The 23,809-nt window shown below is 50.8% G+C and overlaps 1 protein-coding gene across 1 annotated transcript in view; it reads left to right on the top strand.

Moving 5' to 3' along the window:
- Window positions 1-9,407: 9,407 nt before the first annotated feature.
- Window positions 9,408-23,809, top strand: part of LOC133356471 (endothelial transcription factor GATA-2-like) — a 64,046-nt gene continuing 49,644 nt past the window's right edge. Inside the window, exon 1 of the mRNA XM_061574002.1 lies at window positions 9,408-9,555. The gene's annotated coding sequence lies outside the window, so the exon portion shown is untranslated. The remainder of the gene's footprint in view (window positions 9,556-23,809) is intronic.

The raw sequence follows: 23,809 nt of genomic DNA, 5'->3' as shown, positions 1-23,809 counted from the left end.
GCCGATGACTGGTACCAGCGGTGTCAAGATCGGCCTCTGTGGAGGAGGCTCGTGAAGGACGCTACTGGGCAGTTGGAGGCAGTCGCCCTCCAGCAACAACGGAGGGCGGAGGAGCGACGCTCACAACAACGAGCGGAGCGCCGGGCAGATAAAATATAGCAAGTTGGCACAGAAGGGGGCACAGGTGGTAACATCTGCCAGTTATCTTAGTTAACCCATGGCACTGGGGTCTGTTCCGTGATCTCTTGTCAACAATACACGTGGCCTCAAAGTGCACCTAGCCTGGCACAAGCGTCGTGGTGACATCATCGCCACTTAGTGGCGTATGGTGGCTTTTGTTGTTATACTGTACGTAACAAAGTCAAAGATCCCCCGTATAGCCTTAACTGACTTTAGGGGCAAGTGCTCTCAGCGAGAAAACGTATGAAGGCCGGCACGGCACACACACAAGATGGCTAAGCACCTCACCTGGCCGCCTTTGTCTTCCCAGTCCTTTGTGATTAAACATCAGGTACTTATTTAAGGCTGAGTCGACCTAGAGGAGCCTCAGGACCGGTTCAAATATTCGCCACTGTTGCTGATCGAGAGCGGGAATTAAACTCGGGAGCCCGGGTTCGTTACGAAGTGCGCTAACCACTGCGCCACCGCTCCCCTCTGTATGCGTACATTATGTATTTATGCATAAGAACGTAAGGAGATGCACGTAAACATGGGCACATTAGGTACCGATATACATAGACGTATATAAATACAAATATAACACGAACATATGAATACCGTTGCTACGTACCGATGATAAATATTTACGTGTATATATATGCAGGCATTCCGAGATATATTGACTATAACGCAGCCTGCGCGCATCACACAATCATCCATAAATCATCTTTCGACATGTGCACGTTCTTTACACGATTCATCGTGAGCGGCCCTTCGAGGCGAATGGCGTTCACCGATCAAACGGGAGCCGATTTTCCTCCCGAGTCAAATCGACGCTATCGTTTTGAATCCGACTCGCGCTGTTGCTGATGCTGATGAGAAACTGAATGTCTAAGCCGGTCCCTACCCGCGTGGCTGATGAGATGTGTAAAATGTACGTTTGTTTTTTTGTTTACGCGGAGGGACAGCGATTGGGTGCGGTGGAGAAAATAAACACAGCGTCGGCTTATCTACTCGGCTCCAGTCTCGATAATCTGCGAGGCAATGGGCGTGGGGGGACTGCGTGTGCACGCGTCTCGCGCTCAGACGATCTACGCACGCATTGCACGACAGAGCTGAACGCCATCGAGAGAGTGTGTGTGTGTGTTGTGTGTGTTGTCAGTGTGTGTGTTATGTGTTGTCTGTGTGTGTGTGTGAAGTGTGTGTGTTATGTGTGTGTGTGTTGTCTGTGTGTGTGTTATGTGTTATCTGTGGGGTGTATTGTCTGTGTGTGTTATGTGTGTGTGTGTTGTCTGTGTATGTTATGTGTGTGTGTGTTATATGTGTGTGTGTGTGTTATGTGTTGTCTGTATATGTGTTGTCTGTGTGTGTTATGTGTGTGTTGTGTGTGTTATGTGTGTGTTGTCTGTGCGTGTGTTATGTGTGTGTTGTGTGTGTTATGTGTGTGCGTGTTGTCTCTGTGTGTTATGTGTGTTATGTGTGTGTGTGTTATGTGTGTGTGTATTATGTGTTATCTGTGGGTGTGTATTGTCTGTGTGTGTTATGTGTGTGTGTATTGTCTGTGTGTGTTATGTGTGTGTGTTATATGTGTGTGTGTGTTATGTGTTGTCTGTATATGTGTTGTCTGTGTGTGTGTTATGTGTGTGTTGTGTGCGTTATGTGTGTGTTGTCTGTGCGTGTGTTATGTGTGTGTGTTGTCTGTGTGTGTGTTATGTGTGTTGTGTGTGTTGTCTCTGTGTATGTTATGTGTGTTATGTATGTGTTATGTGTGTGCGTGTTGTGTGTGTGTTATGTGTGTGTGTTATGTGTGTTATGTGTGTGGTGTGTGTGTATGTGTTATGTGTGTGTTATGTGTTATGTGTGTGTATGTATGTATGTGTTATGTGTGTGTATTATGTGTTATGTGTGTGTTATGTGTGTATGTGTATGTATGTGTGTGTCTGTTTGTGTGTTTGGTGGAGCGGTGGCGCATCGGTTGGCGCACTGCGCTACCGAGTCCGCGTTCGATTGCCGCTCGTGACCCAACATCAGCGGCCAATATCCGAATCGGTCCTGGGCCTCCACTAGGTCGACTCCGCCTCAAATGAGTATCTGGTGCGGTGTGTAAGCATCGCCACTCGGAAGACAAAGGCGGCCGGGCGTGGTGTTGGCCACCCACCCCCTCGTGTACCGTGTCGGCATCCATAGGTACGGCACTTGCCCCGACAGTCTGTTCAGGCTATACAGAGGGAGCTTTATATTTGTCTAGATGTGTACCTCCATACTTGGTACAGGGTGTGTGTGTGTAAATATTTGTCCTTGTGTGTGTATATACGTGGGTGTGTGTGTCCGAGCTGCCCGTGTGTTGTGTGCGTAAATATGTGTGTGAATTGTGTGTGAATTGTGTGTGCATACGTGTGTGTGTGTGTGTGTTCGATAGTGGGGAGCGGTAGTGTAGCGGTTAGCGCGCTGAGCTATGAACCCAGCGACACGGGTTCGATTCCCGCTCACGGCCAACACCAGTAACGATTATCTGAACCGGTCCCGGGCCCTCCCCTAGGTCGACTCAAACCTCAAATGAGTACCTGGTGCGGTGTGTAAACATTGCCACTAGGGAGACAAAGGCGGTCGGGCGTGGTGCTGGCCACCCACCCCCTCGTGTGCCGTTCCGGCCTTCATAGGTGCTCTCTAACAGCACTTGCCCCTACAGTCTGTTAAGGCTATACAGGGGATCTTTGTGTGTTCCATACACCGCACGCACGTGTGTTTGTGTACAGTTTATATATTTTGTAGGTCGACTCAGCCTCAAATGCGTACCTGGTTGCGACGTGTAAACATCGCCAGGAGGGAAACAAAGGCGGTCGGGCGTGGTGCTGGCCTTTTTTCATAGCTGCTCGCTAACAGCACTTGCCCCGACAGTCCGTAACAGGCTATATGGGCGATCTTTGTATGTGCTGCTTGTGTTGTATATGTATATGTGTGTATATCTATGCTCTATTGCATACGCATCGTACACAGTGATCATACTTATTTCGCTGCAAAGACAAAGATAACCGGTATAGCCTTTAGCGGACTGTTGGGGCAAGTGCTGTTAGCGAGTCGGCCCTATGAAGGCCGCCACGATGGGGTTATGTGGGTGGCCAGCACCACGCCCGGCCGCCTTTGTCACCCAATTGCTGGTGGTTACGACAAACCACTAAAAACCTCTTTATTTTTATATTTTAGCAGCTAACCCCCCCCCACCGATCTATTCAGCTCTTTGTCAGAAGCGGCCTGGAAATCACAACTGATAGCTCAACGGAGTGGGCTTATCATCATTATCATCATCGTGTGGAAATGTATAGCAGCCAAAATCACTCTCAACGCGTGATGATGTTGATGCTAAATGTGGCGGGGGGTGGGAAACCCGGAGGACCCGGAGAAAAATCCACGCGACCACGGGGAGAGAGACACGCAAACTCCACATACACTGCATTAGGCATCGTGAGGGGCTGGATCGAGCCCACGACCTCCTGTATAATACATTTAAGGTTGAGTCGACCTAGGGAGAGACCCATGACCGGTTCAGATAATCGTCGGGGATGTTGGTCGTGAATCGGACCTAAACTCGGGTGGGCGGGTTCGTACCGCAGTGAACTAACCCACACACATAGCACCGTTTACTACGTACGGTGCTAAAGAAGTCCAACAGACACACGCATATCTCATACTCTTGCCGTCCACATAACACAGGGCAGCGTGAATTACAACTACCGTAATGTCTGCATTATAAGACGCACTCGATGTTTTTGTTACCCACAAATGCATGACAATACGCTGCGTGAATGGATTGACACGTGTATTCAATCGCCACCAACGTGTTACGGATGACCATGTTCTAAATGTATATTTTTTAGAAGCGCACGCCGTGTCACTCGCGAATTCACGCTGGATGAATGCCCCTCTCCAAGCTGACAATTGGCACTCGCAGAGCTGGTGAAGTGTTGTTCCCAACACACGATCTCCGTACGAATCGCACTGCCCCCGCACATGCCGCTGTGCTTTCACAAACGTCGCCGGTACCTCTTGCAATCTCTCATTTACTTGATACAGCTGTCGTGGCTGTGACGGTTCCACCTGAAGACGGAAGCTTGTGTTGCCTCCGAAACGTCGTGATTTTTATTTTACTTTTATTCATTTTAATGTTTTACCGACGTGACTTTACCGAAAAAACCTAAGAATACGCCGCCGCATACTGTCTCTCTCTCTCTCCTGGTCGTGTGTTACCGTATTCTCCTGGATCACAAGACGCTCTCGTATGCCGCGGATTTGAATGCGCGGTGCGTCTCGTGATCTGCGTGTCTAGATGCCTACCTGGGGGAGCGGTGGTGCAGCGGTTAGCGCGCTTGCTACGCTGCAAACCCAGCCACGCGGGTTCGATTCGAGCTCACGGCCAACACCAGTGACGATTGTCTGAATTGGTCCTGAGCCTCCACTAGGTCGACTCGGCCTCAAATAAGTACCTGGTGCGGTGTGGTGCTGGCCACCCACCCCTCGTGTCGGCACCCACGTGAGCTCGCTAACTGCACTTGCCCCAACAGTCTGTTCAGACTATACGGGGGAGTTTTACCTTTGTCTAGATGTGTACCGCTATAGCAGCATTGACACCGGGGACGCGTTTTGTTTCTCGCACAGCCCTTTGACTCCCGGTCCGTTGCTGGATGATGCACGTACCGTGAATGCAATAACGTCCATCCCTCTAGGCGATCCACTGCTGGATGGATGAAGGTTCAATTCCCCTCGCCTCATTGTTGACCACAGCGCTGGACACAGCAGAGTAAGACGAACAAAACTAATTGGAAGAAAAAAATTAACCGAGATGATGATGATGATGATAACACAATAATTCCTAATAATCATAATAACCGACACGTTCTCTCACAAGGCCCTGTTTTTTTTTGTATTTTTTTATCCGCCACTTGTAATAGCGGCGTATGCCCCCTCTAAAGGGCCACTTGTAGAATACAATGGAGGCAATGAACACGCCACAATTACCTTGCTGACAGATGCGCGGTAGACTTTGAGCTACCACCCACACGCCTTGCCACCCACCCTCCCCACCACCCACACGCCTTGCCACCCACACTCCCCTCCACCCACACTCCCTCCCACCCACACTCCCCTCCACCCACACTCCCCCACACCCACGCTCCCCTCCCCCCACGCTCCACCCACACTCCACCCACACTCCCCTCCACCCACACTCCCCCTCACCCACACTCCACCCACACTCCACCCACACTCCCCCCCACCCACGCTCCCCTCCCCCCACGCTCCACCCACACTCCACCCACACTCCCCTCCACCCACACTCCACCCACACTCCACCCACACTCCACCCACACTCCCCCCTACCCACACTCCCCTCCACCCACACTCCCCTTCACCCACACTCCCCCCCACCCACACTCCCCCCCACCCACACTCCACCCACACTCCACCCACACTCCACCCACACTCCCCCCCACCCACGCTCCCCTCCCCCCACGCTCCCCCCCACCCACACTCCCCTCCCCCACACTCCCCCCCACCCACGCTCCCCTCCACCCACACTCCCCCCCACCCACCTGAGCCATGGACTATCCACGGCTGGCTCAGTGCATCCCCCCACCCCCCCAAGCCCGCCGGGCCGCCGCTACCATTTCACGATCCCGAGATTGTATTACTAATTATCATCATCGATCATCATCGATTTTCATCATCAATCTTCATCGATTATCATCAATCATAGTCATCATCCACCGAGCGAGCATCTTGCACGTGAGTTGATTCAGCACTCCACCTCCTCCACCTCCTCCTCCTCCACCTTCTCCTCCACCACCTCCTCCACAACCTCCTCCACCACCACCTCCACCACCTCCACCACCTTCTCCACCACCTCCTCCACCACCTCCACCACCTCCTCCACCACCTTCTCCACCACCTCCTCCACCTCCTCCACCACCACCTCCACCACCTCCTCCTCCACCTCCACCACCTCCTCCACCTTCTCCTCCACCACCTCCTCCACCACCACCACCACGTGGGCTTTCGCGACCAACACGTCTCTTCATCATCATCATCATCGTTATTAATTTCGCGACCATATTCTCAGGCGAACGTGATCCATTGTAACTTTTAGGAGGACTACATTAACCCTCTCTCTGGCCTTCGCAGCTGATAGGCTCACAGTGATGAGGTCACCTGTACTCCTCTATTTGAGACCGGAAACGGGAGGACGACTTGGTCACTCTTCTGGCTATCACCTGGCGAAGCTGGTTGTCGTTGTTGTTGTTGTTGTTGTTGTCGTTGTCGTTGTTGTTGTTGTCGTCACCAGCGACACGTGACGGTGCTCACAACCGGTGCGCTGAAGTCGTAACTCACTGGCACGTTCCGTTTACGCGACGAACTTGACTCCAGTAATTGGCTGTGTCGGGTGGTGGCGGGTTCAACGACACAGTTTTATTGAGGCGATCAAACCCAAATCAGCAACGGCGTCATCATGGATCCCACGCACGCGTCTCCCCCCAGCGCTTCTGCGCGCACCGCCTTTAAGGGGGTTTCTGGGCATCCCACGATCTCAATGTCAAGGACTGTCTCTGGACAAAGACAAAAACGAGCACCCCACAATTCGCGTTGTGCGATGTTGCGGTGATGTGGATGAACGTGTCCCGCCGAGGGAATGTGGAATTCCCGCTACTGCTGTTCTTTTTTTTTGCTGCTGCTGTTATATATATTTAAGATGGCTTTAACAGTGGGGTCGCGACCCTGGATTACGAACAATATTATAAATCGTTAATATTATAAGTTATTAATAATAGAAGTTATTATTTTGAGACGTTTTTTTTATTTTAGTAAAGGAGCGGTGGCGCAGTGGTTAGCTCGTCTCCGCGGTGGCGACTGATAGTCGAACCAATTGCCGGGGTTAGACCTCCTTCACCCGACAAACACGCACCCGCGTGGTGAAGTATGGTCAAACAACGCTCACGATCGACACGGCGTGGGAGGAGAGGAGGCCTTCATCCAGCAGTAGATAGATCAACGCGACACGAGCGCTGTCGGGCACAGCATTCAGCGCAGCGTGTACGTTACGTTCATGAATGTACGGCACTACATATGTATACGTATGGGGAGCGGTGGCGCAATGGTTAGCGCGCCACGCTACGGACCCGACGACCCAGAGTTCCACTCCCGCTCACGGCCATCAACACCAGCGGTAGCGATTGTCTGAACCGGTCCTGGGTTTCCCCCTATGTCCACTCAGCCTCAAACGAGTACCTGGTGCGATGTGTGTGAACATCGCCACCGGGGAGACAAAGGCGGCCGAGCGTGCTGCTGGCCACCCACCCCCTCGTTGACAGCACTTGCCCCAAACGTCTATCAAGGCTACACGGGGGGTTTTTGCCTTTGCTGTATGTTTCTGGGAGAGCGTCTATGTGCGTGCGATCTGTGTGCATGTGCGTGTGTTTGTATATACCTGTGTGGATCTGCTGTGTGTACACACACACACAGAGACAAATACAAATAACCCCCGTCTAGCCTCAAACCTGTCGGGTCAAGTGCTGTTAGCACGGCACACGAGGGGTGGGTGGCCTCCAACCACACCCGACCGCCTTTGTCTCCCCTGGGTAGCGATGTTTACAGACTGCGCCAGGTACACATTTGAGGCTGAGTCGACCTCGTGGGAGGCGCAGGACCGGTTCGGATAATCGTCGCCGGTGTTGGCCGTGAGAGGGGGAATCGAACTCGCGAAACGCCGGCTTCGTAGCTGCAGCGTAGCGCTCACCGCTACCACTCCCGCTCAGTATACACACATAGACACACACACAGACACACACAGAGACACACAGAGACACACAGAGACACACACAGAGACACACACAGAGACACACAGAGACACACACACACACACACACAGAGACACACACACAGAGACACACACACAGAGACACACACACAGAGACACACAACAGAGACACACACAGAGACACACACACAGAGACACACACACAGAGACACACACACAGAGACACACACACAGAGACACACACACAGAGACACACACAGAGACACACACACAGAGACACACACACAGAGACACACACACAGAGACACACACACAGAGACACACACACACAGACACACACACACACAGACACACACACACAGACACACACACACAGACACACACACACAGACACACACACACAGACACACACACACACACACAGACACAGACACACACACACAAACACACAGAGACACACAGAGACACACACAGAGACACACACACAGACACACACAGAGACACACAGAGACACACACACAGAGACACACACAGAGAGACACACACACAGAGACACACATCAAAACAAAGATCCCCCGTATAGCCTTAACAGACTGTAGGGGCAAGTGCTGTTAGCGAGCACCTATGAAGGCCGGAACGGTACACGAGGGGGTGGGTGGCCAGCACCACGCCCGACCGCCTTTGTCTCCCCTCATTTAAGGCTGAGTCGACCTAGGGGATGCCCAGGACCGGTTCAGATAATCGTCACTGGTGTTGGCCGTGAGCGGGAATCGAACCTGGGTCGCCAGGTTCATAGCGCAGCGCGCTAACCGCTACACTACCGCTCCCCATTCACACACGCACACAGAGACTCACACACGCACACAGAGACACACACACACAGACACACACACAGAGACACACACACACAGAGACACACACACACAGAGACACACACACAGACACACACACAGAGACACACACAGAGCGCGCCAAACACACACCCAAATCTACCGGAATGGAAAAAAAAACCCCACACACGCACACACAGAGACGTGAAGCCAACGAGAGAGGGAGGGAGCGAGCGAGAGAGGAGGAGGAGGCGGAATAACAAGAAAGCCATGTGTAGTGTTTGACAGCGTTCGAGGGATCAGCCAATGGGCGTGCGATCCCAAAGCGAGGCGATGCCCGCGTGTGCAGGCAAGGCGCAGAGCGAGAGGTAGCGTGGCTGTGCGTGTCTGCGTCAGGGCCACACGGGAGATACACACGGGAGGGATACACACGGGGGGGGTATACACACCGGGGGTGATACCCAGAGGTACCCAGGGATACCCAACCAGAGATACGCCGCAGAGGGGGGTTCACGGGGAGACGCCGTGCAGAGTGGAGACTCCGAAAGGGAGCAGGGACATCACGAACCGGGGTGGGGGGGGGGGGGTAGAACGAATAGGAGCGTGGACAGGGAGACAGGGAGGCTTCTGTTGGGGATAGAGACGAGACAGGAGGAGACACGCGGAGACACGCGGAGACAAATTGCATCCTCGAGTTGCGAACTGTTGTTGTGTCGTCCCGCGGAGGAGGCTGCGTGCGGATGCGAGAGTGCAACTGGCAAGGTAAAACAAGTTGCAGTTGATCTCTTTACAAAGGCAAAAGTGTTGTTGTTGTTGTGGTTGTGCCGGTTGGTTCTGTTGCGGCTGCTGTTGTTGTTGTTGAGGTCTCTTGCACGCTCGCAGCACTTTCCCCGACTGCGTGTTGGGGGGCGACGACTTTGTGTGCGCGTGGAGCGGTGGGCGTAGTGGTTAGCGCGTGCTGCGTTACGAACCCCACCGACAGCGCTTTTCGATATTTGAACCGGTGCTGGGTCTCACCCCTGGGTCGACTCAGCCTTATTTGAGTACCCGGTGCGTTGTGTTAAGCATCAGTACGGTGGGGGGGGAGAGACAAAGGCGGTCGGTTGCGGTGTTTGGCAAACTTCGTGTGCAGTGCCGACCCTCATAGGTGCTGCAACTCGCTAACAGCACTTGCCCCAACAGACTGGGGGGGGGGTGATCAGCAGCCCCCCACAATCTACGAGAATAGTTTTATTTTGCCGATTTGCACGCACAAAGCGCTTGGCTCAAACGAACCACAACTAACGTCGATCTCGTCAGGGAGCTATACACCACCCTCACGTGAGCTCCAGAGGCTGAACCGTCGGACAAAGACGGCGGTGACCACCGAGTCGTCGCGCGGCGCTTTCAGATGCGCTTCTGCGGCCGTCTGGAACGTTCTTTTCTTCCGATATTTGGGCAGCCGCTGGAGCTACGCGCTTTGAAATCTACGTTGAAAATTGATTTCTTTCGAGCAGCTTTTGTTGACGGGAGTTTCCTGTCCTTGCCCAGCACCTCCGATTAGCGCGGTTGGCTACGTACGGTACAAAAGAAGCTCAACATACATACACATAACTGTGCGTGTCTGTGTGGTGGTGTGTTTGCAGTGTGTTGTATGCATGTGTCTCTGTGTGTACGCACAATGTGTGCATGCACGCATGCATATGCACGTGTGTGTATGTATGTCTTTGTACGTGTGTGTGTGTCTTTGTACGTGTGTGTGTGTATGTGTCTTTGTACGTGTGTGTATGTGTCTTTGTACGTGTATATGTGTGTCTTTGTACGTGTGTGTATAGGTGTATTTGTGCGTGTGTGTGTCTTTGTACGTGTGTGTGTGTCTTTGTACGTGTGTGTGTATGTCTTTGTACGTGTGTATGTATGTGTCTTTGTACGTGTGTGCATGTGTGTATTTGTGCGTGTGTATGTGTGTCTTTGTGCGTGTGTGTGTATATGTGTGTCTTTGTGCGTGTGTATATGTGTGTCTTTGTGTGTATATGTGTCTGTTTTTGTACGTGTGTGTGTATGTGTGTCTTTGTTCGTGTGTGTATGTGTGTCTTTGTACGTGTGTATGTGTGTCTTTGTGCGTGTGTGTGTGTGTGTGTATGTGTCTTTGTGCGTGTGTGTATGTATGTGTCTTTGTGCGCGTGTGTGTATGTGTGTTTTTGTACGCGTGTATGTATGTGTCTTTGTACGCGTGTATGTATGTGTCTTTGTACGCGTGTGTGTATGTGTGTTTTTGTACGTGTGTATGTATGTGTCTTTGTACGCGTGTGTGTATGTGTGTTTTTGTACGCGTGTATGTATGTGTCTTTGTACGCGTGTGTGTATGCGTGTTTTTGTACGTGTGTGTGTGTGTCGTTGTACGTATGTGTGTGTGTCGTTGTACGTGAGTGTATGTGTCGTTGTACGTGAGTGTATTTGTCTTTGTACGTGTGTGTATGTGTGTCTTTGTACGTGTGTGTATGTGTCTTTGTACGTGTGTGTGTATGTGTCTTTGTACGTGTGTATGTACGTGTCTTTGTACGTGTGTGTATGTGTCTTTGTACGTGTGTGTGTATGTGTCTCTGTACGTGTGTGTGTGTATGTGTGTCTTTGTACGTGTGTGTATGTGAGTCTTTGTACGCGTATGTATGTGTCTTTGTACGTGTGTGTGTATGTGAGTCTTTGTACGTGTATGTATGTGTCTTTGTACGTGTGTGTATGTGTCTTTGTACGTGTGTTTATATCGCTCGGCACTGATGTGGGCGTGTAGACCTTAATAGGTGCTCGCAAACAGCACTTGCACCCAACATCTTATATATATATACACGGCTACACGGGGTATGTGTCGTTATTTTGTTTATATATATATACATATACGTATGTGTGTACGTAAAAATGTTTGTCACTGTATGTAGGTGGACTCAGCCTTAAATGAGTACCTGGTGCGGTGTGTAAACATCGCCACTGGGGAGACAAAGGCGGCCGGGCGTGGTGCTGGCCACCCACCCCCTCGTGTGCCGTGCCGGCCTGCGTAGAAGCTCGCGAACTGCACTTGCCCCAACAGTCCGTGCGGGCAATCCGGGGGAACTTTATCTTTGTCTCGGCATGCTGTTTGTGTCATCTCCTGAGATATTTGACCGTACGACAACGACCGCCTTTCGTCACTAAGTGGCGGTGACGTTGCCACGACGCTTGTGCCAGGCTAGGTGCACCTTGAGGTGTATTTCAGCATACCTCTGTACACGCTGCACACGCGTGTACACACACTCTGCACACACATCACACACGCGTGTACACACACACACTGCACACACACTGCACACACATCACACACATCACACACGCGTGTACACACACACACTGCACACACATCACACACGCGTGTACACACACTCTGCACACACACTGCACACACACTGCACACACATCACACACGCGTGTACACACACACACTGCACACACATCACACACGCGTGTAAACACACTCTGCACACACATCACACACGCGTGTACACACACACACACGTGTACACACACACACTGCACACACACTGCACACACATCACACGCGTGTACACACACACTGCACACACACATCACACACATCACACACGCGTGCACACACACACTGCACACACATCACACACATCACACACGCGTGTACACACACACACACGTGTACACACACACACACATGTGCACACACACACGCATCACACACATCACACACATCACACACGCGTGTACACACACACACGTGTACACACACACACATGACACACGCGTGCACACACACACGCATCACACACATCACACACATCACACACGCGTGTGCACACACGTGTTGTGCATGCGAGTCTTGTTACTATTGAATGAAGCACTCAATTACCGCTCCGCTCGCTTTTTTTCCTAAATCAGTGGAGCGGTGGGCGCAGTGGTTAGCGCACTGCGCGCCTATTGGAACCCATTGGTTTGATTCCCGGCTAACGTCAGTGTCGAGCGATGTCCGTGCCGGTCTCGTGCCTTCTCTACGTCGACTCGGCCCCGAAAATGAGTGAACGCCATCAAAAATGAGTGAACACCACCCCAGACGCGGGCGTCGTGTTGGCATCTCCCACGGTGGCTGATCGCTCACGGCACTTGCCCCAACAGTCGGCCGAGGCTGTGTGGGTGACCTCTGTCTTTGTTTACATACAAGTACGCATGGCTAAGCGTGAGTCAGTCTCCCCCTTTTCGCCTACTCAAGCAGCCGGCGATTTGTGCGAATAACCGAGATTGCGTTTAGGAAATTAAAATTATGAAACTCTTTAAACGATTAAAAAAAAAAATTCTTTCAACCTGGTAAGGCATCACTAAGCTGTGTAGAGCTCTTTGTCAGAAACGACCTGGCGATCACAAATGATCGCTAAACGAAGTGGGCTTCTCATCATCATCATCATCGCGTGGAAATGTCGAGCAGCCAAATATACTCTGAACGCGCGGTGTTGATTCTAAACGTGGAGGGGGGAAAGCCGAAAGATTCCGTCCGTAAACAAATCCGCGCGAAACACGTGGAGAGAGAAATAGAGATCGATGCAAACTCAAAATATACAGCAGGCGTCAGGGTCGGGATCGAACGCACGAAAATCACCCAGTCAACAATCGTCGAAAACTCTGTAAATTGTGTGTTTGTATTTGTGTTGTTTGTGTATATGTGTGTGTGTATCTCGACTCAAATGAGTACTGTACCGAGTGCGGTGGTGTAAACATCACCACGGGGGAGACAAAGGCGGTCGGGCGTGGTGCCGGCCACTCACCCCCTCGTGTGCCGTGCCGGCCTTCATAGATGCTGCTCGCTAACAGCACTTGCCCCAACAGTCCGTTAAGGCTATACGGAGGATCTTTGTCTTTTTATCTATGTACGTATGTGCGTACGCGTGTGCATTTGATGTACAGCATACTCGATGTATTGCGTGTCTTATGTTAGTAAATGTGTTTACGTTTATTTTCATGATTTACGGTTTTTTCTAGGGCGCATTTCATCCGTAGATTCCAATGTGCCAGTAAGGATAACGGATGTAGGTAAGTTAGGAGTGTTTACACGTATCACGGGTTGTATGCGTGTGTGTGTGCGTGTGATGGTTTTTTTGTGTGGGGAGCGGTAGTGTAGCGGGTAGCGCGCTGCGTTACGAACCCGGCGATCCGAGTTCGATTCCTCGCTCACGACCGATACCCGTGACAATTATCTGAACCGGTTTTGGGCCTCCCCTACGTCGACTCAGCTTCAAATGAGTGCCTGGTGCGGTGTGTAATAACGTCACCACTAGGGAGACAAAGGCGGCCGGGCGTGGTGCTGGCCACCCACCCCCTCGTGCGCCGTTCTGGCCTTCATAGGTGCTCGCTAACAACACTTGCCCCAACAGTCTGTTAAGGCTACACGGGGGGTCTTTGTCTTTCTATGTATTTGCTCGTCTGTGCTCGTATTTACGTGGGGAGCGGTGGCGCAGTGGTTAACGACCGTTCATTTTACACCTCGGGTTTATATCTGTCGGATTTGTCGACGAAATAAATGCACGTGATTCTTTGTATTAATCCCTCCACGCGCCATTCCAAATCCTCACGACGGTCTCTGTACATCGCACGGATCTGTGCCGTGCTGCGTATTAAGTGTACTGCCTCCTGGCCTCTGGACGGGTTTGAAAATCGACAGCATCATCGGTATGGCCATCGTCATCGTCGTCGTCAACCGGCTCGCGATCCTGGGATGTAACGATTTGTCCGGCAGCAGCTGCGCGCGAGAGGATTTCATCGCTCCATCTCCACGCGGGAGGAATTTTTTTCTCAATATCGCGGTGGCGAGATGTTAACTACTTCGCCTGGTACACAGGAGGTCGTGGGTTCGATCCCCACCCCTGACATCTGCTGCTGTATATTTGGAGTTTGTGTGTGTCTCTCTCTCTCTCATCATCACCACGGTGGCGAGATGTTAACTACCTCGCCTGGTGTACAGGAGGTCGTGGGTTCGATCCCCACCCTTGACACCTGCTGTATATTTGGAGCTTGCGGTGTCTCTCTCTCCCCGTGGTCGCGTGGGTTTTTCTCCAGGTCCTCCGGTTTTTCCACCTCAACATTTAAAATCGACGTCGACGCGTTTAGAACATTTGGCTGCTGTACATTGCCACGCGGCGATTAGCCACTTCGCCTAGATGTCATTTGTGGTCAGTTCGCTTCTGAAATAAGAGGCCCGTGGCTCAGTGGGCCTCGCCTGGTAAAATAAAAAAAAACAATGATAGTTGACTTTCGTCTTTGACTGCCACTCCATCATCATCATTATTATTATTATTTTCTCGCCCAGCGTCCATTGTCGTCAATTATTGCTGAGCGCGCCACCTGGGCCGAGTTTAACAATCATCAGACGCGTGCAGCGTGAAACGAGTTAATTTGTAGTTGACCGTGACGAGGCCTGTCCCCCAAGCCACCACTTACTTGACACGTTGACAGATGTCGTCAACCCACGCGCCTCCTCGCTCAATCCACGTGGTACCCGTTTCCGTCTCTCGTCTGATAATTCCATGCGTGCATCTCTCCCTCTCTGTGTTTATCTCCACGCTTCTTTGCGCACTTCAGTTTATGTTTTTGTTTTGTATTATTCTGGATCTATCTGGATGCCCTAGCAGGTCGTATTTCCAGGGCCTCCCAAACGCCAGTCCTCGACACCAACCGCCACGCTCCGTCTATACCGCGTTTACCAATAGACCCCCAATTAAAATACAAATGAATTCGTTCCACGCTGCACGCGCCTGATGATTGTTAAACACGCCGCACCCGACGCGCTTAAACAGTTGACGCTGATTAAAATTTAAGATTGACATCTCAGTGTTCCACGTGTGTGTGTGTGTGTACACGTGTTACACGTGTGTGTGTGTGTACACGTGTTACACGTGTGTGTGTGTACACGTGTGTGTGTGTACACGTGTGTGTGTGTGTGTACACGTGTTACACGTGTGTGTGTGTGTGTACACGTGTTACACGTGTGTGTGTGTGTGTACACGTGTTACACGTGTGTGTGTGTACACGTGTTACACGTGTGTGTGTGTGTGTACACGTGTGTGTGTGTACACGTGTTACAGGTGTGTGTGTACACGTGTTACACGTGTGTGTGTACACGTGTTACACGTGTGTGTGTACACGTGTTACACGTGTGTGTGTGTACACGTGTTACACGTGTGTGTGTGTACACGTGTTACACGTGTGTGTGTGTACACGTGTTACACGTGTGTGTGTGTACACGTGTTACACGTGTGTGTGTACACGTGTTACACGTGTGTGTGTACACGTGTTACGTGTGTGTGAATGTGTACACGTGTTACGTGTGTGTGAATGTGTACACGTGTTAAACGTGTGTGAATGTGTACACGTGTTACACGTGTGTGAATGTGTACACGTGTTACACGTGTGTGAATGTGTACACGTGTTACACGTGTGTGTATATCAATCCACTGCAATCCAGCAGTGGATTGACGCCCGGGGATGCTTGCGTACGCGTGCCTGGCGTGTCGCCAATATAAAGGGGAGATGTCATTAATGTCGGGCCTGCGTCTTAGCGCGCGCACACAAATAATTAAAACAGTCGCGTAACGAGCATGGAGCGGGGGTGACCCCCAACCCCCACCCAGCCCCCCAGCCCCCCACCCCCCCCCCCCCCCCGGTGCCCCCCCCCCCCCCGGTGCCCCCCCCCGGTGCCCCCCCCCTCCCCCGATGGCCAACGCTACGAGTTGTTGCCAAACTTGAGAAGCACCACGAGGTTTTATTTTCGACAACGGTGTGATATAGAACGACAAGCAACTTGTTCTGTACGACGCGGTCTTAAATGTATCGATGTGACGAGGCAATCGGAGTCGCGATAATCAAGAACCTCCTGGGGTGCGACCGCCGTGCAAAGATGCGAATCAAACATCGGGGCCGCACCTGGTCGATTGGCGCACCGACCGAGTTGGCCGTGTCGCTACTAACGCCACTGATTATAAGTATAACCCGTAAAAACAAAGTTTTTCACTCTAAATCCTTTATATGCATGGCGGCTAGAGTCCTCTCGTCCTCTGGCTTGAGATGGCTGCCACCTATGGGTAAGATGATTGTCTGCCAGTATTAAGCAATTGGTAATTAAATATTTAATTTGTTTTCCCTAAACAGTGTAAATTTTTGGAAAAAAAATCACGAACATTAATTGTCTCGCACAACGAGTCTGTGTGCAAAATATCAGCTCGATTGGATCACGGGAAGTGGGTTAAAAAACGATCGAAAGATTTGCACGGTCGTAAGCAAGCAAGCAAGCACGCAAGCAAGCAAGCAAGCACGCAAGCAAGCAAGCAAGCGAACTTAATATAAAGGATTTAAAAAGGGGAAACAATTGGAGGCGATTCTGTACGTGCAACCACGTGTTACCAGATCTCAATCATCAATCGATTCAAGCCACCTCTTAATCGACTCTCGCCGAAGTTAAAGCACATTCCTCCTCCTCCTGCGGAGGGAGCTGGTAGGAACGTTGGGTTGCTCGGTCAATGGCCAGGGTCAACGGCGGCGTGGTGTATTCAGAAGAAATGCCCGACTGTGAGGTCGGGCACAAGCCGGCGTGAGTAGGTTAAACGTTGAGTTTTATAAGGGCACCACGGGGTGACCAGCCCCTCCCCACCCAGCCCCACTGCTTCCACCCCCCACCCAGCCCCTCCCCACCCTCCCCACCCAGCCCCACCCCTCCCACCCCACCCAGCCCCTCCCCATCCAGCCCCTCCCCACCCTCCCTATTCAGCCCCTCTCCACCCTCCTCACCCAGCCCCTCCCCACCCTCCCCACCCAGCCCCACCCTCCCCACCCATCTCTATATATCTCTGTGTTTATATGTATCTCTATATATCTATATGAGTCTCTATGTGTCTCTATGTATCTTTATGTATCTCTATGTATCTCTATATACTATTTGAGTCTCTATGTGTCTCTATGTATCTCTATGTGTCTCTATGGGTTTCCTCTCTGGTCCATAGTTTGGGTTGCATGGCCACAATCGCCCTCGTGTGGCCTCGTCTTTAATTTTCCATTCGTGAAGGAGATGCCCCCAACAACCCGCTGATGTCGTGATGCGGTCGATGATCAGGCCGCTGTCTTCGAGAAGGAGGAGGACTGTCAGAGCCAGGAGGTCCTGCGATGATGATGATGATGTTTGGGTCTCGAACGAGGACGTGTTTATTCCGGACATCCACTCTGTTCGCACAGCAGCGGCGTTCATCCCGATCTGTGTAAGAGCGTGGTGTAGTAAAGGACGCGTCTGAGTCTCACGTGCACGGCGCATGGCTAATTTACAATAGGTGTGACACCATCTCGCATCATCATCCTCGGCAGCATCAGCAGCAGCAGCCATAATCCATCCACTGCTGGATGAAAACCTCCTTCCCCAAGCGCATCGCCATATTCTGTCGCGGTCCTGAACACGAGCCGATCCCGTCTACGTCATCTCGGACGTCCGTGCAACGTAAAAAAATTAACCCGTAAAAACAAAGTTTTTCACTATAAATCCTTTATATGCGTGGCGGCTAGAGTCCTCTCGTCCTCTGGCTTGATATGGCTGCCACCTATGGGTCAGATGATTGCCTGGCACCATTAAGCAATTGGTAATTAAATATAATTAGTTTTTTTCCTAAAAAGTGTAACATTTTGGAGAAAAAAATTTCACGAAAATAAATTGTCACGCACAACGAGTCTGTGTGCAAAATGTCAGCTCGATTGGATCACGGGAAGTGGGTTAAAAAACGACCGAAAGATTTGCACGGTCGTAAGCGCGCAAGCAAGCAAGCGAACTTAATATAAAGGATTTAAAAAAATAAAATCCATCGAGCACAAGGCAAGCGAGCCCCAGCGTTCCCATCGCACCATCTCAGGCGGGTTTCCCTCTTTCCGTGTGGCTGCCACTTCCTCGGTGTCGCCGTGACCACCGAGCCGTCGTATCTTCTATTCTAGGGACGTCCACTCGTACGGCAAGTCCTCGATTAACGCGTGGTGTTCACACAACACGTTTTCGATTAGCGCGGTTGGCTATGTGGGGTGCGAAATACGTTCTACATAATTACGTTTTCGATACAACGCGGTTCTTCCCATCCGGGAACACGTTTCGCACAACGCGCCCGTTGTAACGCTGTTTTTGAGCGGTCGATCACGAACTACTTTCTTGAGTTGCGTGGCTGAGCGGAGTGATACAGCACGTAGAATGATGCCGTGACAATCTCTGCGCGTGCGTAGTAGAAAGTAGTCCATCGTATATCGTCAAATGTTATCGTTGCCTTATTTAAATTAACGCGTTTTTTTGCTTTGTAACGCGACACTTTTCAGGAACGCATCTACCGCGCTTAAACGAGGACTACCTGTAAATGGGCTGGGTTATTCGTGCAGGAGTAGATATGTTAACATTTCTGAGATTGATGATACAAATATGGATCGGTGCTAATCTGGACGAACTCGGCCAACGCCTATTACGAAATGCAATCGTGTACCTCGATCACTCATTCACACGGCACAATACAAAATAAATATATACGAGATTCATTGCAAGGTGTGCTGGGTAATTGTGAGCGTTTATATGGGTAATTTATCCGTGCAAAAAAATCAACTCCCATCGCATTGGCGTATAAAACGATGCTGAATAACGTTCAATATTATTTTTAGAACGTTAATACATCCCCTTTGTAGACTGTATAACGACAAGCCCTGTTAGCGAGCACATTTGAAGGAAGGCTGGCACCGCACACGAGGGAATTTACCTCCTTCTGACTGTGAACCAACACCGCACGCACGCCCGTCCGCCTTTGTTTCCCCCCCTCCTGCTGATGGTGTTCCACACCCCACAACGGCTCATACAGTCGTCACTTAAGGCTGAGTCGACCTACGGGAGGATCGCAGGAAGGATTGTGCTGTGTGCCCTGGTCATACTTCCACCGCGGTTTCCCTGTGTCGGTGGTGATGGTGGTGATGGTGGTGGTGATGGTGGTGGTGGTGGTGGTGATGATGGTGGTGGTGATGGTGGTGGTGATGGTGGTGGTGGTGATGGTGGTGGTGGTAGTGGTGATGATGATGGTGGTGGTGGTGGTGATGATGGTGGTGATGGTGGTGGTGGTGGTGATGGCGGTGGTGATGGCGGTGGTGATGGCGGTGGTGATGGCGGTGGTGGTGGTGGTGATGGTGGTGGTGATGGTGGTGGTGGTGATGGTGGTGATGGTGGTGGTGGTGATGGTGGTGGTGGTGGAGTTGGTGGTGGTGATGGTGGTGATGGTGGTGGTGATAGTGGTGGTGATGGTGGTGGTGATGGTCGTGGAGTGGAATTTTCCTACAAGGACCCCCCGCCCCATGCGAATGTCGCCTCGCGTGCCGGGCATCGGATTGAGGTTGGGCGGATTTCGTCTCGCACTGCGCTAACTGCTGCGCCACCGCTCCGGTCACCCCTTCCGCCGATTGTCATTCACCGACCCTCCGCACTGACCAGCGTGGTGAAGTATGGTCACCTAGGTCGATTCGGCCTCAAATGAGTACCTGGTGTGATGTGTAAAACGCCCGGCGTGTGTCGTGTCGGCCTTCATAGGTGCTACCCGCTAACGGCACTTGCCCCAACAGTCTGTTCAGGCTATACGGGGGAGCTTTGTACACATGTGCACGGTCTGCAGACAATGATGTTCGCAAGTTTATTACCAAGCGCACTCTCGTTGTCTGAGTCTATACGAGGCAAGCTTCGGGTGAGTCTCAAGACTCATTGTGAAGAGGGTCATACCTCTCGGGATGTTTGACCGACTGCTCTTTGTAATTTATTTTTGGACGAATATTTCGTGAGTTGGTTACGTTATTGAACGCAATCTGGCCGACGGGTTTACGTATCGCTATTATGATTGGCATTGGTGCTGCCGTTTGTTATGAATGCGTCGCTTGGTTATATCGAACGTTGGCTTTTGCCATTCAACCAAATTTCGTAGGACCCTACTTGAAACAGTCTTGATAGTCGGTAAATGCCTTCCTAAATATAGATTTGTCATTGTTATGAGCATAACGGTATCATTTAATACGTATATACACAGCATAAATATAGTGTTTTTTTTAATCTGTCAATCTGTTTGTCTTGCAAATGACATATACATTACGGATTTCCGTTAGTGAATATAATATAGCGAAGGTCCTCTCAAGGCCGGCACGGCACACGAGGGGGCGGGTGGCCAGCACCACGCCCGGCCGCCTTTGTCTCCCCAGTAGCGATGATTTTACACACCAAACCAGCTACTCATTTGAGGCTGAGTCGACCCAGGGGAGGTCCAGGACTGAGATGGTTGACCGTGAACGGGAATCGAACTCGGGTTGCCGGGTTCGAAGTGCGGTGCGTCAACCACGAACTCTACCGCCACGCACAAAGACAAAGATCCCCCATATAGCCTTTAACAGACTGTTAGGGCAACACACACACAGGTAGATACGATGCAGTCTATATATACTGTATTTAGGAGGACTAGAGACTGCATTTGTTACCTCGTAAACACTGGATTGATCATCGCTACTACTCGTGATGATAATGATCGTCAGGATTGATAAACATCGATTGTATATAAACTGGTCGATATATTGATGTTGATCAATGAAACACATGATCATTGTGTATTGCTGCGATGCGTAGTCATGTTAGCGACAAGAAAGCATCCCCTGTATATAGCTATATGAATTATATTCGCTCTAGTTTGTATAATTAAAGTATTTGTGTGCGTGTGCGTTTTGCGAATGAATGATGGGTGCTTTGTGTACCGTTAGACCTGGTGCGTGTGTCAAAATCAACCACTGGGACGGGGGGATACAAAGACGGCCGGGAGTGGGGTTCTCGCCACGTCATTGCCTCGTGCGCCGTAGACGCCGCTCGCGAAAGAGCCGCACTTGCCCCAACGGGCTGTGTGGGCTACACGGGCGACCTTTGTCTTTAGTTGAGCGAAAATATTGACGGAGGTAAATCATTTTATTTTTCGATGTGAAACTGAAATTCGTGCCTTAAAGCCAAATACTTTAGTCCTAAATATGAAATGTGACGATCTAGTTTTTATTTATTTTTTCTCTCCTCGGAGCGGTGGCGCAGTGGTTAGCGCATCGCGCTTACGAACGGGGCCATCCGAGTTCGACTCCCGCTCGCGGGCCAACATCGGTGACGATTTTGTGCATCGGTCGTGGGCCCGCCTCTAGCTCTACTCAGCCTTCAATGAGCTCTGTGTAATATATATACATGTCAGCAACGGGGAGACAAAGGCGGCCGGGCGCGGTCCTGGCCATCCACCGCATCATGCGTGTGCCGTATTGGCTTTCATTGGGTGCTCGCTGAGAACACAAGTCTGTTAAACGCTATGCCGGGGGGGGGGGGGTGGGGGTCTTTTTCTTTTTGTTGTATAAACGTGTGCGTCTCGAGTCTACGGCGTGTTTATTGGCGTACAAAAGAGATATTTGGTGGCGATATTCCGCTCGCTTTTTATTGGCTTTACCGTCATACTCTCAACATCGCGTGATCGGAAATCTGACGGCGTGTGATGTCATCGCACGGTCAGTAGGGGTGGTGGCGGATTGGGGATGCCGTCATCCAGCAGTGGATTGACCATGGCTGACGATGATGATGATAATGATGATTTATAATCAGCACTCGCCTAAACCTCCTGATAATAATAAAAAAGCTTTTGCATGGTTAGATTAACAACAATAAAAACCACACACACATCAATGATCACATGACATGGAAAATCGGAGTTTTATAGCGGCCATAAGTAGCGAAGCATCGACTCTGTGGTGGAGCGGTGGTGCAGTGGTTAGCGCACTGCGCTACGAAAACCCGGGCGACCCGAATTCGATTCCCGCTCAAGACCAACACCAGCGGAAAATATATACAAGAGTACCGGGGCCTCATCTAGGTCTACTCAGCCTTAACATGAGTAGCTGGTGCGGTGCGTAAAAGATCAGCGTTGGGGTGACAACGACATCCGTGGTGCTGGCTACCCACCCCTCTGTGTGCTGTATCGGCCTTCATAGGTGCTCGCAAACAGCACTTGCCTCCTAGTCTGTCAAAGGCGATACGGGGGAGATATTTGTCTTACTGCGGAGTACTACCTATGCATATACCAAGGCCGTAATTATAATATATATATTGGGAGGGCCACATCCAATATTCAAATATGCTCAAAATGTCCCCCTCAATATATTGCTATAAAACAGATTTCTGTTCATATGATTGTGGTTATGGTTGTACTTTATTAATCCCTAATCTCTGCCATTACATACAATCAAACAAGAAAAGGTAAAAAAAAGAAAAAAAAAACAGAGCAATGTAATACAATACACTATTAGACATGATTGTAAAACATTAATATAAAGTCCATCCTATGTGTTAGTGAATGTTTTAATATTTTATGCAGGAAATGGCTGGAAATTATTTTCGAATGTAGATTTTTTTTTTCTGGGGGAGGACCCCCAGACCCCCTGGAATATTTAGTCCCCCCCAATGTTGACTCCATGGCTACAGCCTTGGTATATACACCTGCGCGCGTAGATCGTGTACCGTATATTTGATCGTGCACAACGGGGGCTGAGTGTGTATGTTACGTACATTGTCTTCCCATCGTATAAATGTCCTGTGGCTTTGCGTCATCTATACACGGCACGCCCGATTCGCTCTCCCGGCAACGGTGGTCGACGCAATGGGCCACTTCGCTTCTGTATTTTTTTTTTACCAGGTAAGACCCACTAAGCTATACAGTTCTATTTCAGAAGCGATCCGGCCACAAATGATAGCTCAACGAAGTGGCTTATCACGTGAACATTTAGAGCGGTCAAACAACTCTGAACGCGTGTTTTCTAAATGTGGAGGGAAACACCGGAGGACCCGGAGAAAAATCCTCACAACCACGGGAAGAGAGAGAGACACGCAAACTCCGAATATACGTCCGCGTGCGGTGGGGTAACGTGCAGACGCTCCAACCTCTTGCCGAGA

This window comes from Lethenteron reissneri, chromosome 54, assembly GCF_015708825.2.
Source record: "Lethenteron reissneri isolate LAM-NWPU_2019-01 chromosome 54, ASM1570882v1, whole genome shotgun sequence".
NCBI classification, from domain to species: Eukaryota; Metazoa; Chordata; class Hyperoartia; order Petromyzontiformes; family Petromyzontidae; genus Lethenteron; species Lethenteron reissneri.
This window is presented reverse-complemented; position numbering and strand designations above follow the sequence as displayed.